Source organism: Cynocephalus volans, chromosome 2 (genome assembly GCF_027409185.1).
Source record: "Cynocephalus volans isolate mCynVol1 chromosome 2, mCynVol1.pri, whole genome shotgun sequence".
NCBI lineage: Eukaryota > Metazoa > Chordata > Mammalia > Dermoptera > Cynocephalidae > Cynocephalus > Cynocephalus volans.
In genome coordinates, this window is record NC_084461.1 from 214,751,203 (window position 1) to 214,764,660 (window position 13,458).

Genomic DNA, 13,458 nt, shown 5'->3' on the forward strand with positions numbered 1-13,458 from the left:
TTTATATACCCAAAGGAATGGAAATCATCATGTCGAAGAGAGGTATGGATGGACGTGGGCATCCTTCCTTCTTCTTGACTTTACCAAATGGGTTACACAAACTAGGAACAATAAAAAGAATGAGCACCAGTGTCCCCTTTGTTATGGTTAGGGAACTACTCATACTTCTGTGCATACCTCTGGCAAGGGCTGCGTCAGACATACAGCTAAGCTTGAGTCTTAAACGCCCCTTACCCCAACTTTCTCTGATCTCCCCTCTCAAATCACAAATCATGAAGGGCTCCAGCTGGCTGTGTTGAGGAAGGCAGTGGAAGACAGAACTGACAGGCAGCAGGAGCAACTTCAACCTGCTCACCCAGTTTCCTAAGAGGCAAGAGAAGGACAGAGAGAGAGAGAGAGTGAAAGGCCATGTAAAGCTAGGGCTTGGGCTCACAGACCTCTCGAGCCCATTGTACAAACTGGGTCACAAACCCTTCACATGCAGGTCTACGAGCTAGGTAATAGGAAAAGGTCCTGGAGCCATGGGTGAAGAAATAATAGGCTTTATTCAGAGCTAGGAGCAGTCGACCTAATATGGCTTCCTGGAGCATCCTCTAGAAGCTTTGCACATCTGCACCGTTAGTCCTTTATATTCAGGTCCATAATCCAAAATAAACATCCAGATGCACAGGCACAATCACATTAGACAATAACAAGGAGCACCCATATGCATGTGCATACCCACCTGAGCTGCTCAGCAAGACTCTGAACCTCCAAGGGGCCCTGACGATTTTCCTTATATTTTCCCAACAATCCAGACCTTCAGGGTCCCTTGCCATAGAATCTCCACACTCAGAACCTTCTGTGATGTTTCCTTAGCGAGGATAAATGACCCTTACATTCGTATAGCCTATATTGTCTGTTCAATACACCTTAAGGCTTGTCCTGTAGTTTTGTCCTTTCAACTATTGGCCACATATCTCTGGTTAGTAGTCATCATTGCTGTGATTTTCCATGGGAATCCTTTAGTCATACTGATGGGAAGTTCAGTGCATATTCAGTAGGCCAACACATTGATCACATGACTCTGGTGCAGTGCCTGCAGCCAGAACACTATGGGTGAAAAGACAGAGGGGTTATTGATATCAATAGGGGAAGTTCTCACCCCTCTAGTAAGATACATGCCAGTTTGCCATCCTGAGAAAGGATGGTTGTAGGAATAAGTATCTTACCTGGTTTATGATACCATACTTTATCTGCTAACACTGTTGGATCTGTAGGTTCTACATGCAACAGTATACGGGAATTCATGATTGGCCATAATGATAATACAAATGTGCCCGTTGGAATAGAGGGCTTATCTGTTTCGGGCCATGTTACCTTTACTTGAGGAGGCCAGGTACCTGTCGCCCAAGGTGAAACTTGGAAGTTTTCTTCTAATCCTTTCCCCCAAAGCCTTTTTAAGCCTACCCGGTGTATGTGGGGGGCTTCTATTCTCCAAGTCCATTCCCATTGTACTGTTTGTCCCTGTTGTAAACAAGTTGGGGCTGGTAAGAGAATATTTCCATTCTTGCCATATCCTGGCTTCAAAAGCTTATCTTTAGTAGTGACTTGCAGTTGAATAGGTGCTGCAGCCCTATGTAACAAAGCTTCCACTGGAGAGGGCCCGCCATTGCAGGGTCTCTCATTTAGAATCCTGATTGTCAGCCATAACCACCATGTCCACTGCTTCAGGGATAGGGGTTGGGAAGATAGCCTTAGTCCCTTTTTTAAAAGACCATTGTATCGTTCAGTCATTCCCACTGCCTGGGGATGATATGGCACATGTAACTTCCACTGAATAGACATCTGGGGGGCCCATCTTTGAACTCCATGTCCAGAAAATTGGGTTCCATTATCACCCTCTATGACTACAGGCCAGCCATACATAGCCGTAAGGCTATTCAGTGCCTTCACAGTGTTTACCTGGTCTGGGGCCTTATAAGGCCATACAAACAGAAAACCAGTAGCCATATCAACAGCAGTGAAGATGTATCTGAAATTCTCTGACCTTAGCAGTGGTCTGACAAAGTCCACTTGCCATCGAGTCAGGGGCACCCTTCCTCGAGTTATTTGCCCATCTGTATAGGGCACCTGCTGGGGGTGTGGACTCTCTTGAGCACATACAGGACACGCACGACAGACATTCACTACACCTTCCTATTCTATAGGCAAGGCCCATCTTTGAACCGCCATCCACATGGTTTTGCTGCCAGCATGCTACATTTGTTGATGTAACCACTGGGCATTATCAGCAGCTGAGGCTCTCTCCAGCCATCTTACCTTAGCCCAGGCATCAGCTTCATCATTTCCGGGACTGGCTAAGGGGAAGTGTCCTGTGACATGGAAAAGAGTTACTTCTTTCTCATGTCCCAATTTCCATAACTGTTGCCACATGGCTTGTCCGCACAGGGGTCAGTGGCCTACCACCCACCATTGATATTTTTAAGTAGAGATCTAAAGGGTTAAACCTTTGAACACAGCCCAGCTGTCAGTACAGATGGTTAGTGGCCCAGGCTCATTTTTTATCACCATCTATACTGCTCTCAATTCAGCCCATTGACTGCTTTGTCCTGTGCTGTTTTCTTACCACATGGTATCTGTTGAGGGCTGGACAGCAACAGCTGTCCATGATGCTGAGGGTCCCATGCTAGAGCCATCTGTATACCAAACTTGCTCTGTGATAGGTCCCTGTCTCTCATGGAAAGGTGTAGCCTCCACTTCCATGGGGAAGGGTTGTGTCAAAGTATCCTCCACAGCCTCTACTGGGCCTAGCACAGTTTGCAACTCTTTGGACAGAGGACTTATTGACACAGTGCTCCTTTGTTCTATATATGCTCCCCATTTAGACAGAGTGGGAGTATGAGCTCTGCCAGTTTTAGGGTTGGTTGCCCGCATGCACAGCCAACCTTGTATGGGGTATGTCATCCTTACTAGGACTTTGGCAGTTCCTGTCATAGCTTCAGTGGCCATCAAGGCAGAATATACAGCCACTAACTGTTTTTTCTATTAGAGAATAATGCACTTCAGTGCCCTTCCAGAGCTGAGACCAGAATCCTGCAGATGTTCAGAATTGGTCTTGTCCCTGCCACAAAACACATCCTAACCCCTCCTGGGATATATGTAAATCTAATTCAAAATGCTTAGTGGGATCAGCCACTTGTAAAGCCTGTGCTTGCTGTATTGCCCTTTTTGTAGCTCAGTAATCCTGTTCTACTTCCTCAGTCCAATCCCAGGGGGCTCCTTGCTTTGTTAATGCATACAGTGGGCATGCCATTTGGGCCATATGGGGTACGAAAGCTCTCCAATACCCTAGAGGTCCCAAATATGTCTGTAGCTGAGCTAGAGTTGTGGGTCGAGGGTATGCCTATATCTTATCTATAGTAGCTTCTGGGATGACTCTCTTCTTACCCAACCAGACTACTCCTAAGAATTTGACTGACAGCCCAGGTCCTTGCACTTTGGTTGTATTCCCAGCCCACCCATGTTATTCCAAATGACTTAGCAGCCTTGGAGCTGCCTGTGTTAAATCTGCAAGAGAATCAGAGGTTAGTAACATGTCATCAGTGTAGTGAAACATTATAACTGTGCTGGGCCTAGTCCACTTGGCTAGGTCCCCAGCCACTAAACCATGACAGATGGTTGGGCTATGCAGATAACGTTGGGGCAATACTTGAAAGGTCTACTGCCTCCTTTCCCAGGTGAAGGCAAACTGATCTGGGCTATCAGCCGAGATTGGAATAGAGAAGAAAGCATTTGCAAGGTCTAATACATAATGATAAGTTCCTGGCTGAGTCATCAGCTGATCCATTAAGTCACGAACTGAAGGCACAGCTGCATGCAAAGGAGACATTACTCTGTTTAGTTCTCTGTAATCTACAGTCATTCTCCAGGTACCATCAGATTTTTTCACTGGCCATACTAGAGCATTAAATGGGCTATGAGCCGGACAAATAATGCCAACATTCTCTAACTCCAATATAGCAGCACCTATCTCTCCATGTCCTCTCGGTCGGCAACACTGCTTTACATTAGCTACACTTCTTGGCTTGGGTAACCCTGTGGGTCATGTTTAGCATATCCCCGTAACACAGGCTTTACTGTCTGTATTTGCCGCTGAAACTCTCCAACTGTTGTTTGCAGGTGCAAACCATAAAGTACATCCATACCCAAGATGTATTAAGCTACTGGGGACACACACACACACACACACACACACACACACACACACACACACTCTCTCTCTCTCTCTCTCTCTCTCTCTCTCTCTCTCTCTCTCTCACAGTATACACAAGAGGGGGTAATCATCCTATGCCCAATGGCAGTGATACAGCTTGAGTTCAGTAGTATGTCCTCCATAGCCATCTATACGAACTATGGCCCCTGGAAACTTATCTGGATTGCCGTAGATCAGGCTACATTCTGTGCCTGTATCCAACAATGCCAAAACATACTGCACATTTGTCCTTGACCAATGTATTGCCAATTCAACATGAGGCCTCCGGTCCTTGCCTGCCCCCAAAAGACGAGTACCTTGGCCTGCTCCCTAACTGAAGTGGAACATTTCATCTGCCTCCTCGGGAGAAACCAAAAAATCCTTTAAATCCACTGAGCGTACCCTGCTACCTGTTTCTGGACGTTTAGTGAAGCGCTTTTCAGAGCGCAATTGCTGCCACAAGGCAAACAGGACCGCATTTGGCTGCTGGTCAGTTTTCTTGTTATCAACCCCTGCTGTAAGCAAATCAAGCCACGTCTGCTTACGGCTAGTCTCTCTTGTTCCCTTCAGGATAAAATCCCAAGCATTTCTTGGGGGTTTGGTCTTAGCCACTGTTCAGACCCCTTTTGTTTGTCTCCTATCCTCTACTTTACCCAAGCTGGCTATCATGGTCGTTACCTCATGTATAGGACGACCAATGTATGGGGCCAGTATGGCCATCAGTGACCCAAAGGACGTTGATGGGGCATTTTGCAGGACTATATCTCTCATGCTACCTGTAAAATTTTCATTGTCGGGCCCACGAGTGTTCACATTAAACATGGACTGCTGCATCCTCAGCTCTCGAATTATTTGAACCAACTCAGCATATGTTTGCCATTTACTCACAAACTTGGGCAGTTCTCCAGCATTCAGCCACATGGTTCAGGAAGCTGCACTCACCCATTCCTTTAAGAAGTGATTACCTGGCCCTTGTGCATATCTGCAGCTATTCTGTAGCTGCTGCCTCAGGGATGGGTGTATAGTAATGGAGGCCAGTTTCTCCATCTTCTCGCCAGAGCACATCACACCATCCACCTCTAGGTCCCATAACTGCAGCAGCCAGGCAGCCAGGGGCTCCCCCTATTTCTTCCTGAACTCTCTCCCCAAGTCAACTAATTCAACCTGGGTATGCAGGACATAGGTAGTGAATTGGGTCACCTGTGGATTGCCCACAGGTTGTCTGCCTGGTCCCATAGGCTGCTCGTGCTTCATTTTCTGATGCACAACAGGTCATGCCTGGAGATGCACAGTCTGCCCACCTCACCACTGGGTTTGTCGTCCTCCCTGGTGTGAGAAGCAGGAGTGGCCAGTCACCGCATGTCATCCTCCAGGACATTTATCTGAGCTTCAAACAACTCTGCTTTCTGCTTCAAATCTCGATCAGCTTGCAGTATAGTGAGCAGTAGCCAGGGTCCAGTCAACAGGATAGTAGCCATAGGGCACAACATATTCAAGAGTAGCCACATTTCCTCCTTCTCCCAAGGGTTTTTGGTTCCTGTACCTTCTCAGAATCTTGCCGTCACCTACGCCAATTGTAAAGCTAGGGCTAGGGCTCACAGACCTCTCAAGCCCTTTGTACAGACTGGGTCACAAACTCTCCACACTCAGGTCTGTGAGCTAGGTAATAGGAAAAAGTCCTGGAGCCATGGGTGAAGAAACAATAGGCTTTATTCAGAGCTAGGAGCAGTCGACCTAATATGGCTTCCTGGAGTGTCTTCTAGAAGCTTTGCGCATCTGTGCCATTAGTCCTCTATACTTAAGTCCATAATCCAAAGAAAAAAAAAAAAAAAAAAAACACCTGGATGCACATATGCAATCACATTAGACAATAACAAGGAGCACCCATGCGCACATGCATACCCACCTCAGATGCTTGGCAAGACTCCGAACATCCGAGGGGCCCTGACCATTTTCCTTATATTTTCCCAACAGGCCAACACACTGGTCCTTCCCTTTGGTAGCTGCCTCCACAGTGTCCTGGGCTCTCCTAGGGTGGGTGAGGACTGGCCCCTGGTGGTAGTGGTGATGGGTGTGTGGGGAGAAGCAAGGAGGGAGGCGGAGAGGATGTTAGAAGTGTGGGCTGGAAATTTGCCACCATCCTACACTTGAATCAAAGTCCTCCATCCTGAGTGACAAAAACAAAAGCTAATTTCTCAGTGTGGTTCTTCCTATAGTGTGACTTTGATGCAGTGTGATTGTCACTTTTCTGTCTTTTAACTCACTGGATAGTGCTAATAGAGGCAAGCAACAGATAAAACACTATGAACAAGGAGTTATTAAAATGTCAGTCAGGGATTTGCCACCTGCAGAAAAAGAAATGGTGACAATTAAATGTTTGTGAAGATCAGAATATCCTTTTAAAAAGACTTAGATATAAGAGAATTTAATTTCTTAATTGTGCAGTTTATTGACAGTGCTTTGTTTGGGTTCCAGCACAGGCATAAATACAGAGAAGATTCTGGAGCATATTAGTTTGATTCATGCTCTCCTGATAATATGACAATCTTGTTTCTGAGGTCGAACTTAGACATCCCTGGCTTTAATATATTTTCTGCTGTTACTTTTATAAGCAAATGATTATCAAGAGTGGAGAAAATAGAGAAAAAAAATCATACTTAATATCCCTTCTGGTAATAGCATTTATTTACCTCTTTATAGTTTTTGAGAGGGGGCTGTTTCTTTCATTCTTCGTCCTTGTGTTACATGTTTTACGTACTAGAAATCACTTGTGTGAACTTTTTTGTGTTATTTATTCAATTTGAGCACTATTTGCTGTGCACTTGCTATGTGTCATGCACGTGGTTGCATGACTACTGTGGTAATAAAAAAAGATGTGGCCCCTGCCTTCAGGAAGCTTGGGGATCAGGGATTATGATAGCCACAGACACGAGAACTACCAATGACTGAAATCCTCTCTGCCAGTCTCTCTTCTGGGGACCCCCAAGGATGAGAATTGAAGGACCTCTTTATAACCTGTTACCAAATGCAGAAGTTGATGGAGGCATCTAGTGCTTCAACTCAGTTATTAAGATACCAGAGAGGAATTACAGTCTAAAAGTGAAATCACTTCCTGCTCCCTGTTCTCCCACCTCATCCTCCTTCATTTCCTGTCTTTCTGTGGTGGTTCCCCTGTTCACATACTTTCTCCTTCCTGGTTTTTAAAATTTATTATGGGCACAGTTTGTTTTTTGTTTGTTTTATTTTATTTTATTTTATTTTTTAAAATGAAGTATTTTATTGTTCTATAGTTTTATGACAATGACATTTGAGGGATATCTTTTTTTCTGCAAAAAAATAGAAGAAACTTATTTCTCAGAACTGGTTAAAATCATTTCTTTACCCACCAAATAATACTACTGGCATCCAAGAAATATAAAAAAAAAATTTATTTGGCAGAAAACTTTCTCTCCATTTTAACAGGAATGAAAAAAGCATCATAATTTTATTTTTATTTTTTAAAAGAATGGTATTTGGATTTTGTCAGTTCTCTTTTTAGGGTCTTTTCTAACTTATTTGTTATTTCTACTTTTATTTTTATTACTTTCTTTTATGTACTGTATCTTCAATGCATCATGTTCTTCCTTTTATCACTTGAGACTCATCTTTAATTCTATTTTTTAGTGTTCTTTTTCTTTCTTAAATTTATGTAGTTACGGAAAGCAATGACTTTTCTTTCAACCACTTTATGTCCCATAGATCTGATATGCACCTAAAATTTTACTCTTTTCTGTATACTTGCAGTATAGGTTTCTATTTTCTTTTTAACCCAAGAGGTGTTTAAGTAAAGCTTCTTTCAATTTTCAAGTAAAAATTCTCAGGAATTTTAAACATATAAAAAGTTACTCAACTTATATATAATAAAAAAATTCTAATTAAAACTACTCTGTGATAGCATATTTTTACCTATCAGATTGACAAAGTCCCCAAATTGCATCATACACTAAATTGCCAAATTCTGTTGCTGAATCCTAATTTTTGTGCTGTAGTAAAAATATTATCTTTATTATTTCTATTTTTGGGTTTATGGCATTTTCTCTGTCAATTAATTTATAATCTCCTTTTCTGAATGATTTATGGGCACTTGAAAAGACTTTCTAATCCCTATTTTTAGAGTAGAGAGTTTGATCTGTGTTGATTATTTTTTTATTGGTTATGAATATTCATGAGATACAGAGCTGATTGTCACTCCTTGTGCCCAAGATGTGAAGGCCAGATTCATACTGGCAGCATGCCCATTACTACAAATTGCGTTTGTACCCCGTGTCCGTCACGCAATTATCCCCAGTCTTTCTCCCCTTCTCCCTTCCCCCGCCACTCCAGTTTGTATCCCTGTTATGGAATGGACTTCAACAGAGAAGCAGTTGGCACTCAGAGGGTTGGAGAGTCAGGTATTTTATTACACTGGTGGGCCCAGATGAGCTATCGTTTCAAAATCTGAGGCTCAAGTTTAGGTCTTAGGGGTTTTTATAAGCAGACTCTTCTGGGTTCTTTTAAGTTTTGTTCTCTCAGCATTCAGGTAGCCAGTACAGTAGTCATTGCGATAAGCAAGCACGTTTACAAAAGCGGGAGAAGAGCAGTTGATTATCAGTAAAGCTGATATAATATGTAGGTTCTGTTCTAAAGGTAAAACAAGCTACTGAAAGAATTAATTTCTACTGAAAGAATTAATTTTGTATTTTTCCAACATCCCAGGGTATGTTCTTTCCCTCTGCAAGTCCAATGCACCACTATGGTATTTCTTTCCTTCTTTCTTTCTCTCTTAGTTTCCACTTGTGAGAGAGGACATGTGGTATTTATTCCTTTGTGCTTTGCTTATTTTACTCAACATAAATTTCTCCAGGCTTATCTGTGTTGTTGCAAATAGGAGAATTTCATTCTTTTTTTATGACAGAGTAGTATTCCATGGTGTGTATATACCACAGTTTCCTTATCTAATCATCCATCAATGGACATTTAGGTTGGTTCCATGTTTTGGCTATTGTAAACAGAGCTGCAATGAACATGGGAGTGTAGGTATCCCTTCGACATGCTGATTTACATTCCTCTGGGTATATACCCAGACGTGGGATTGCTGTATTGTATGGAAGATCTATCTGTAGGTGTTTGAGAAGCCTCCATACTGTTTTTCATAGTGGTTGTACTAATTTACAGTCCCACCAACAGTGCAGGAGCATTCCCTTCTCTCCACACCCTCGCCAGCCTTTGTTATTCACCATCTTTTTGATTATAGCCCTTTTAACTGGGGTGAGGTGGTATCTCAATGTAGTTTTAATTTGTATTTCCCTGATCACTAGTGATGTTGAGCATTTTTTAACTAAAAAGCTTCTGCTCAGCAAAGGAAACAATCAACAGACTGAAATGACAGCCTACAGAGTAAGAGAAAATTTTTGCTAACTATGCGTCTGAAAAGGTATTAATACCCATAATATACAAGGAAGTCAAGTAATTACACAGTAAAAAAACAAATAACCCAACTAATTTTGTTATTTAGGAATTCCCTATGCTCATTTTATGCCCTCTGGATTATTTTACACTAAGATAGGTAAATTATAGTTCCCTGTTACTTGGTTGTCCTTGTCTCTTTTTCCTGTGGTGTTTGGCCTTTGAATATTGGTGCTCTGTTACTTTGTGCATTGCTGTAAGTAATTGTGCTCTGGGCCTTATTTAATGGTTTGTGGGTTGTAATTCTACCTAGTTTGATATTTACGATATTGGAATGGTGAAGCCTGCATTTTTTGGTTATGGCATGCACCAACTTATTCATCCTCTCTGACTTATTTTCCCTTATCCTTCCATTAGCTCGTCATGTCATTTCTACATTTCAGAGAATATAATGTTTCAATCTGTCTTGTCACCTTAATTTCCATTTTTGTTTTAGTCTTACTTTTACTGGAAAGTGTATTCGTTGCCTACCATCAGCCCTTTCACTGTAATATACTGGTCGTCATTTGTAGGCAGAAGTCTGACTTCTAGTTATTTCCCTAACAAAATCTCATACAATAATGCAACCTGAGTTCTTACATAGTTAAAACTCTTTATTATAGCATTTATATTTGAAAGATATCTTGGCTAGGTATGAAATCCTTGCTTCACTCTATCCCTAAGTATCTTGTAAAGAAATAATTCTGTTATCTTTCATCTTGAATATTATTATGGAGAAACCTGAGGCCACCTTTATTTTTCCATCTTTAATATTACTCGATAATTTTGACAAACTGCCAGTAACTTGAAAACTCAGTAAATTTACTAGGATATATTTTATTGTTGACAATTTTTCATGACAGAAGATGAGTCATTTAAATGTGTAGATTTATGCTTTCTTTTATGGAAACTCTTGATGTGTTCTAGTTTTACAGATTTACTATCTTCCAGTGCTTGCTTCGGCAGTGTGTATACTAAAATTGGAAAGATACAGACAATATTAGCATGGCCCATGTGCAAAGATGCCACAGAAATTTACTATCTTCCAATATTTTGTTTTTCTTCTTCAGGGAGTCCAGTTGTGTGAATTTCTTTTACCTGTGTTTCTAATTAATAAAATTTTCCTAATTCTTTTAAACTCTTTCTTTATTTCTATTTTCTTTAGCTGCATTTCTTATATTTGTTTTCTATATCCCTTACTGTGTTTTGTGCAGTATCAGTTTACCCTTGTGTTTCTTCCAATTTTTTGTCATTTGTCTGCTGGTTATTTTTTTCTGTTTCTTTCTTAGTTCTTCGAGTTCACATTTCATATCTTGTTGTTATCTTGCCATCTCATCACTGAGTTCTAATAATTTTGCTGTGTGCTGTTTCTTATAGAGGGGATTGCTTTATTAAATATTTTTGAAGTGATAGCAAAAAATATGTTCACTATTTTCATCTGCTCCATGTCACCGTTTTATTTGGCATGGTTCTTCATTTATTCATAACTATTCGATTCTCAACCTTCTTTTATTTGTTGTGCAGGTGTTGTGCTAGATTTTTGTTCTTGCAGTTGTTACTCATCTGGAATAAATTGGGTATTCTGGACTAGGTATCTGTCAGAGGGTCCTGTGAGTGGTAAAGACCACATTGCATTAATGGCCACACAACTCAAAGTCTGTCTTTTCCATTACCACAAAGATGGAGTACTTCCTGCAACTGTGTGGATTCTTCACATAGCCCTCTCTCCTCTGTTTCCCTGGAAATAGGGTTTGGGCGTAGAGATGGCTTCTCATACTATGCAACCCACGTGCAACTTAACACCCACTTCACGTGTGCTGTTGCTTATACTTGCCCCTCTGAGTGTGCTGCCAGCCTCTAAGAAGTATATTTTTGATGGTACAATCTGAGATCTGCAGAGGGTGGGGTTTTGCTACTGAGATCCCTCTTATTTACATTTTTGTGTGACTCTCACAAGAACTTGATTATTTTTAGCAGCCTGTTCAAATACTTGGGAGTCTTTTCCAAACATTTATCAGAGTTGAAATGTCTGATTTTCTCCTCCTCTTGTTGATTTTGAACTAGTTTCTAGGAGCAAATAAAGGACAGGCTAAATTACATAGCCATGTTTTGTAGTCTTTTATCTCCAATTTCTTAGTCTACTCAATTTCCACCAGGTGGCTTCAGTCAGACACTATGTACAGAGTGTCTGGACATTCTCTGGGGTCTGAGGTACTTGCTTCAAGAACTCCAGAGTTGTGTCAATCCAATTCCAAGCCTCTCTTGACTTTCTCCTTTAGAAATATTCAAGGGGTCTATAGGACACACACACAGAACAGAATCATGACCCAACGTGACTTCTGAAGCTTAGAGTAGAACCTTAGTATTTGTGCATGATACTTACTGGCTCTTTTGTAAGATTCAGGTTTCTTCAAGAATAGAGTTCTGTAGCTATCAATTCCACACCATTAAGTACAAAAGGGAAGTTCATGGACAAATACACAAACTTTTCTAATCCCCCAAATAAACCCAGTATCAGTTGTTTTTAATTTTATAGGTGATCTAAGCTTTGTCTGTAGTGTTACTCTGGGAGAACAGATGGCATTTATTGGATGTACAGTGGGTATAGTTTATGGCATTTCCTGTTCATAGACTTCTATCTGCTCTGAAAATTACAAAACTGAAAATCTAAAACACTGTGCCCTCTGCAGTCACTGTGTAGTGTACAACTTAACCATATTTGACTTTAAATTTGATTAACCAAGTAGATAGCTCGCAGGTTGCGTTAAGCAGAAAAGTGAATAAAAACGAAGAGATTAATTCTCTTTTCTTTTTCACTCATTCATGTACTCGTTCCCAAGTATTTGGCTTCCACTGTGTGGCAGGCCTTTGCCAAGCAGAGGACGTGCAGTGGGGAGGCTGTCTCCGAAAATCTCGGCATTCTGAATGAGAGGCAGGTTCACAGTCCTGAGCACATGCCACGTGCGGTCAGTTCTAGAAGGAGGAGTCTTAGCAGGGTGCTGAGAGGCGACTGCAACAGGGACTAACCCAGACGTTCCCCTGTCTGCAGGGCCAACGTCATCGTCGGGTGCCCCTGTGTGTAGACTCTTGCCGAGACTGTGGTGAGTCTGCCGTGGCCTCCTAGCTCATCACTCCACAGGCTTCTGCACTCACACTCTGTCGTCCACACTACCTTCAGTGGTCTTTTTAACAAACTGTACACCCGATTATGTCACCTCTCTGTTTCCCTCTCCCCCTTAAAAATCCCTTCATGGTGTCCCCTTGCTCATTAATTAAAATTCAAAACTTACCCTGACAGACAAAATCCTTGTGTGATTTAGCCCTAGCTAAGGCTCTGACCCCATCCCCTGCTGATCCATGAAGGCCTTTGCTGCTCCTGACCCGTGTCCTGCAGGCTCCGATGCCAGCCCCTGCACTTTCTGCTGCTTTGTCTAGAGCAGTCTTCCTTCAGACACCTGCATGACCCAAATCCTTACGTCATCACTTCTCTGCCCGGATATCCCTTCCATAGTCACCTCACCTAACCACTCTGTCTGAAATAGCATCCCTTCTCCCTGCTGCTTAAGCTGCCTCTGTTTCTCTCACAGCACTCACCACTACCTGACATTATGTTTGTTTACTGGCTTATTTTATGCCCTCCCACCTCCTACTGGAATGGAGGCTTGTTAACGGTGGGACCAGTTTCTTTTTGGTTCATTCGTGTATCCCAGGCCCAATAATATGGTTTGCACCCTTGGTTGGTCTCAGTGATGAATAAAATA

The 13,458-nt window shown here is 42.0% G+C and overlaps 1 protein-coding gene and 1 non-coding gene across 2 annotated transcripts in view; both read left to right on the forward strand.

Moving 5' to 3' along the window:
* Positions 1-13,458, forward strand: part of ABCA13 (ATP binding cassette subfamily A member 13) — a 446,769-nt gene that overhangs the window by 167,561 nt on the left and 265,750 nt on the right. The gene's annotated exons all lie outside the window — the stretch shown is intronic.
* Positions 10,650-10,754, forward strand: LOC134371336 (U6 spliceosomal RNA). The gene has a single exon (XR_010022772.1). It is a non-coding gene; the product is annotated as a U6 spliceosomal RNA (small nuclear RNA).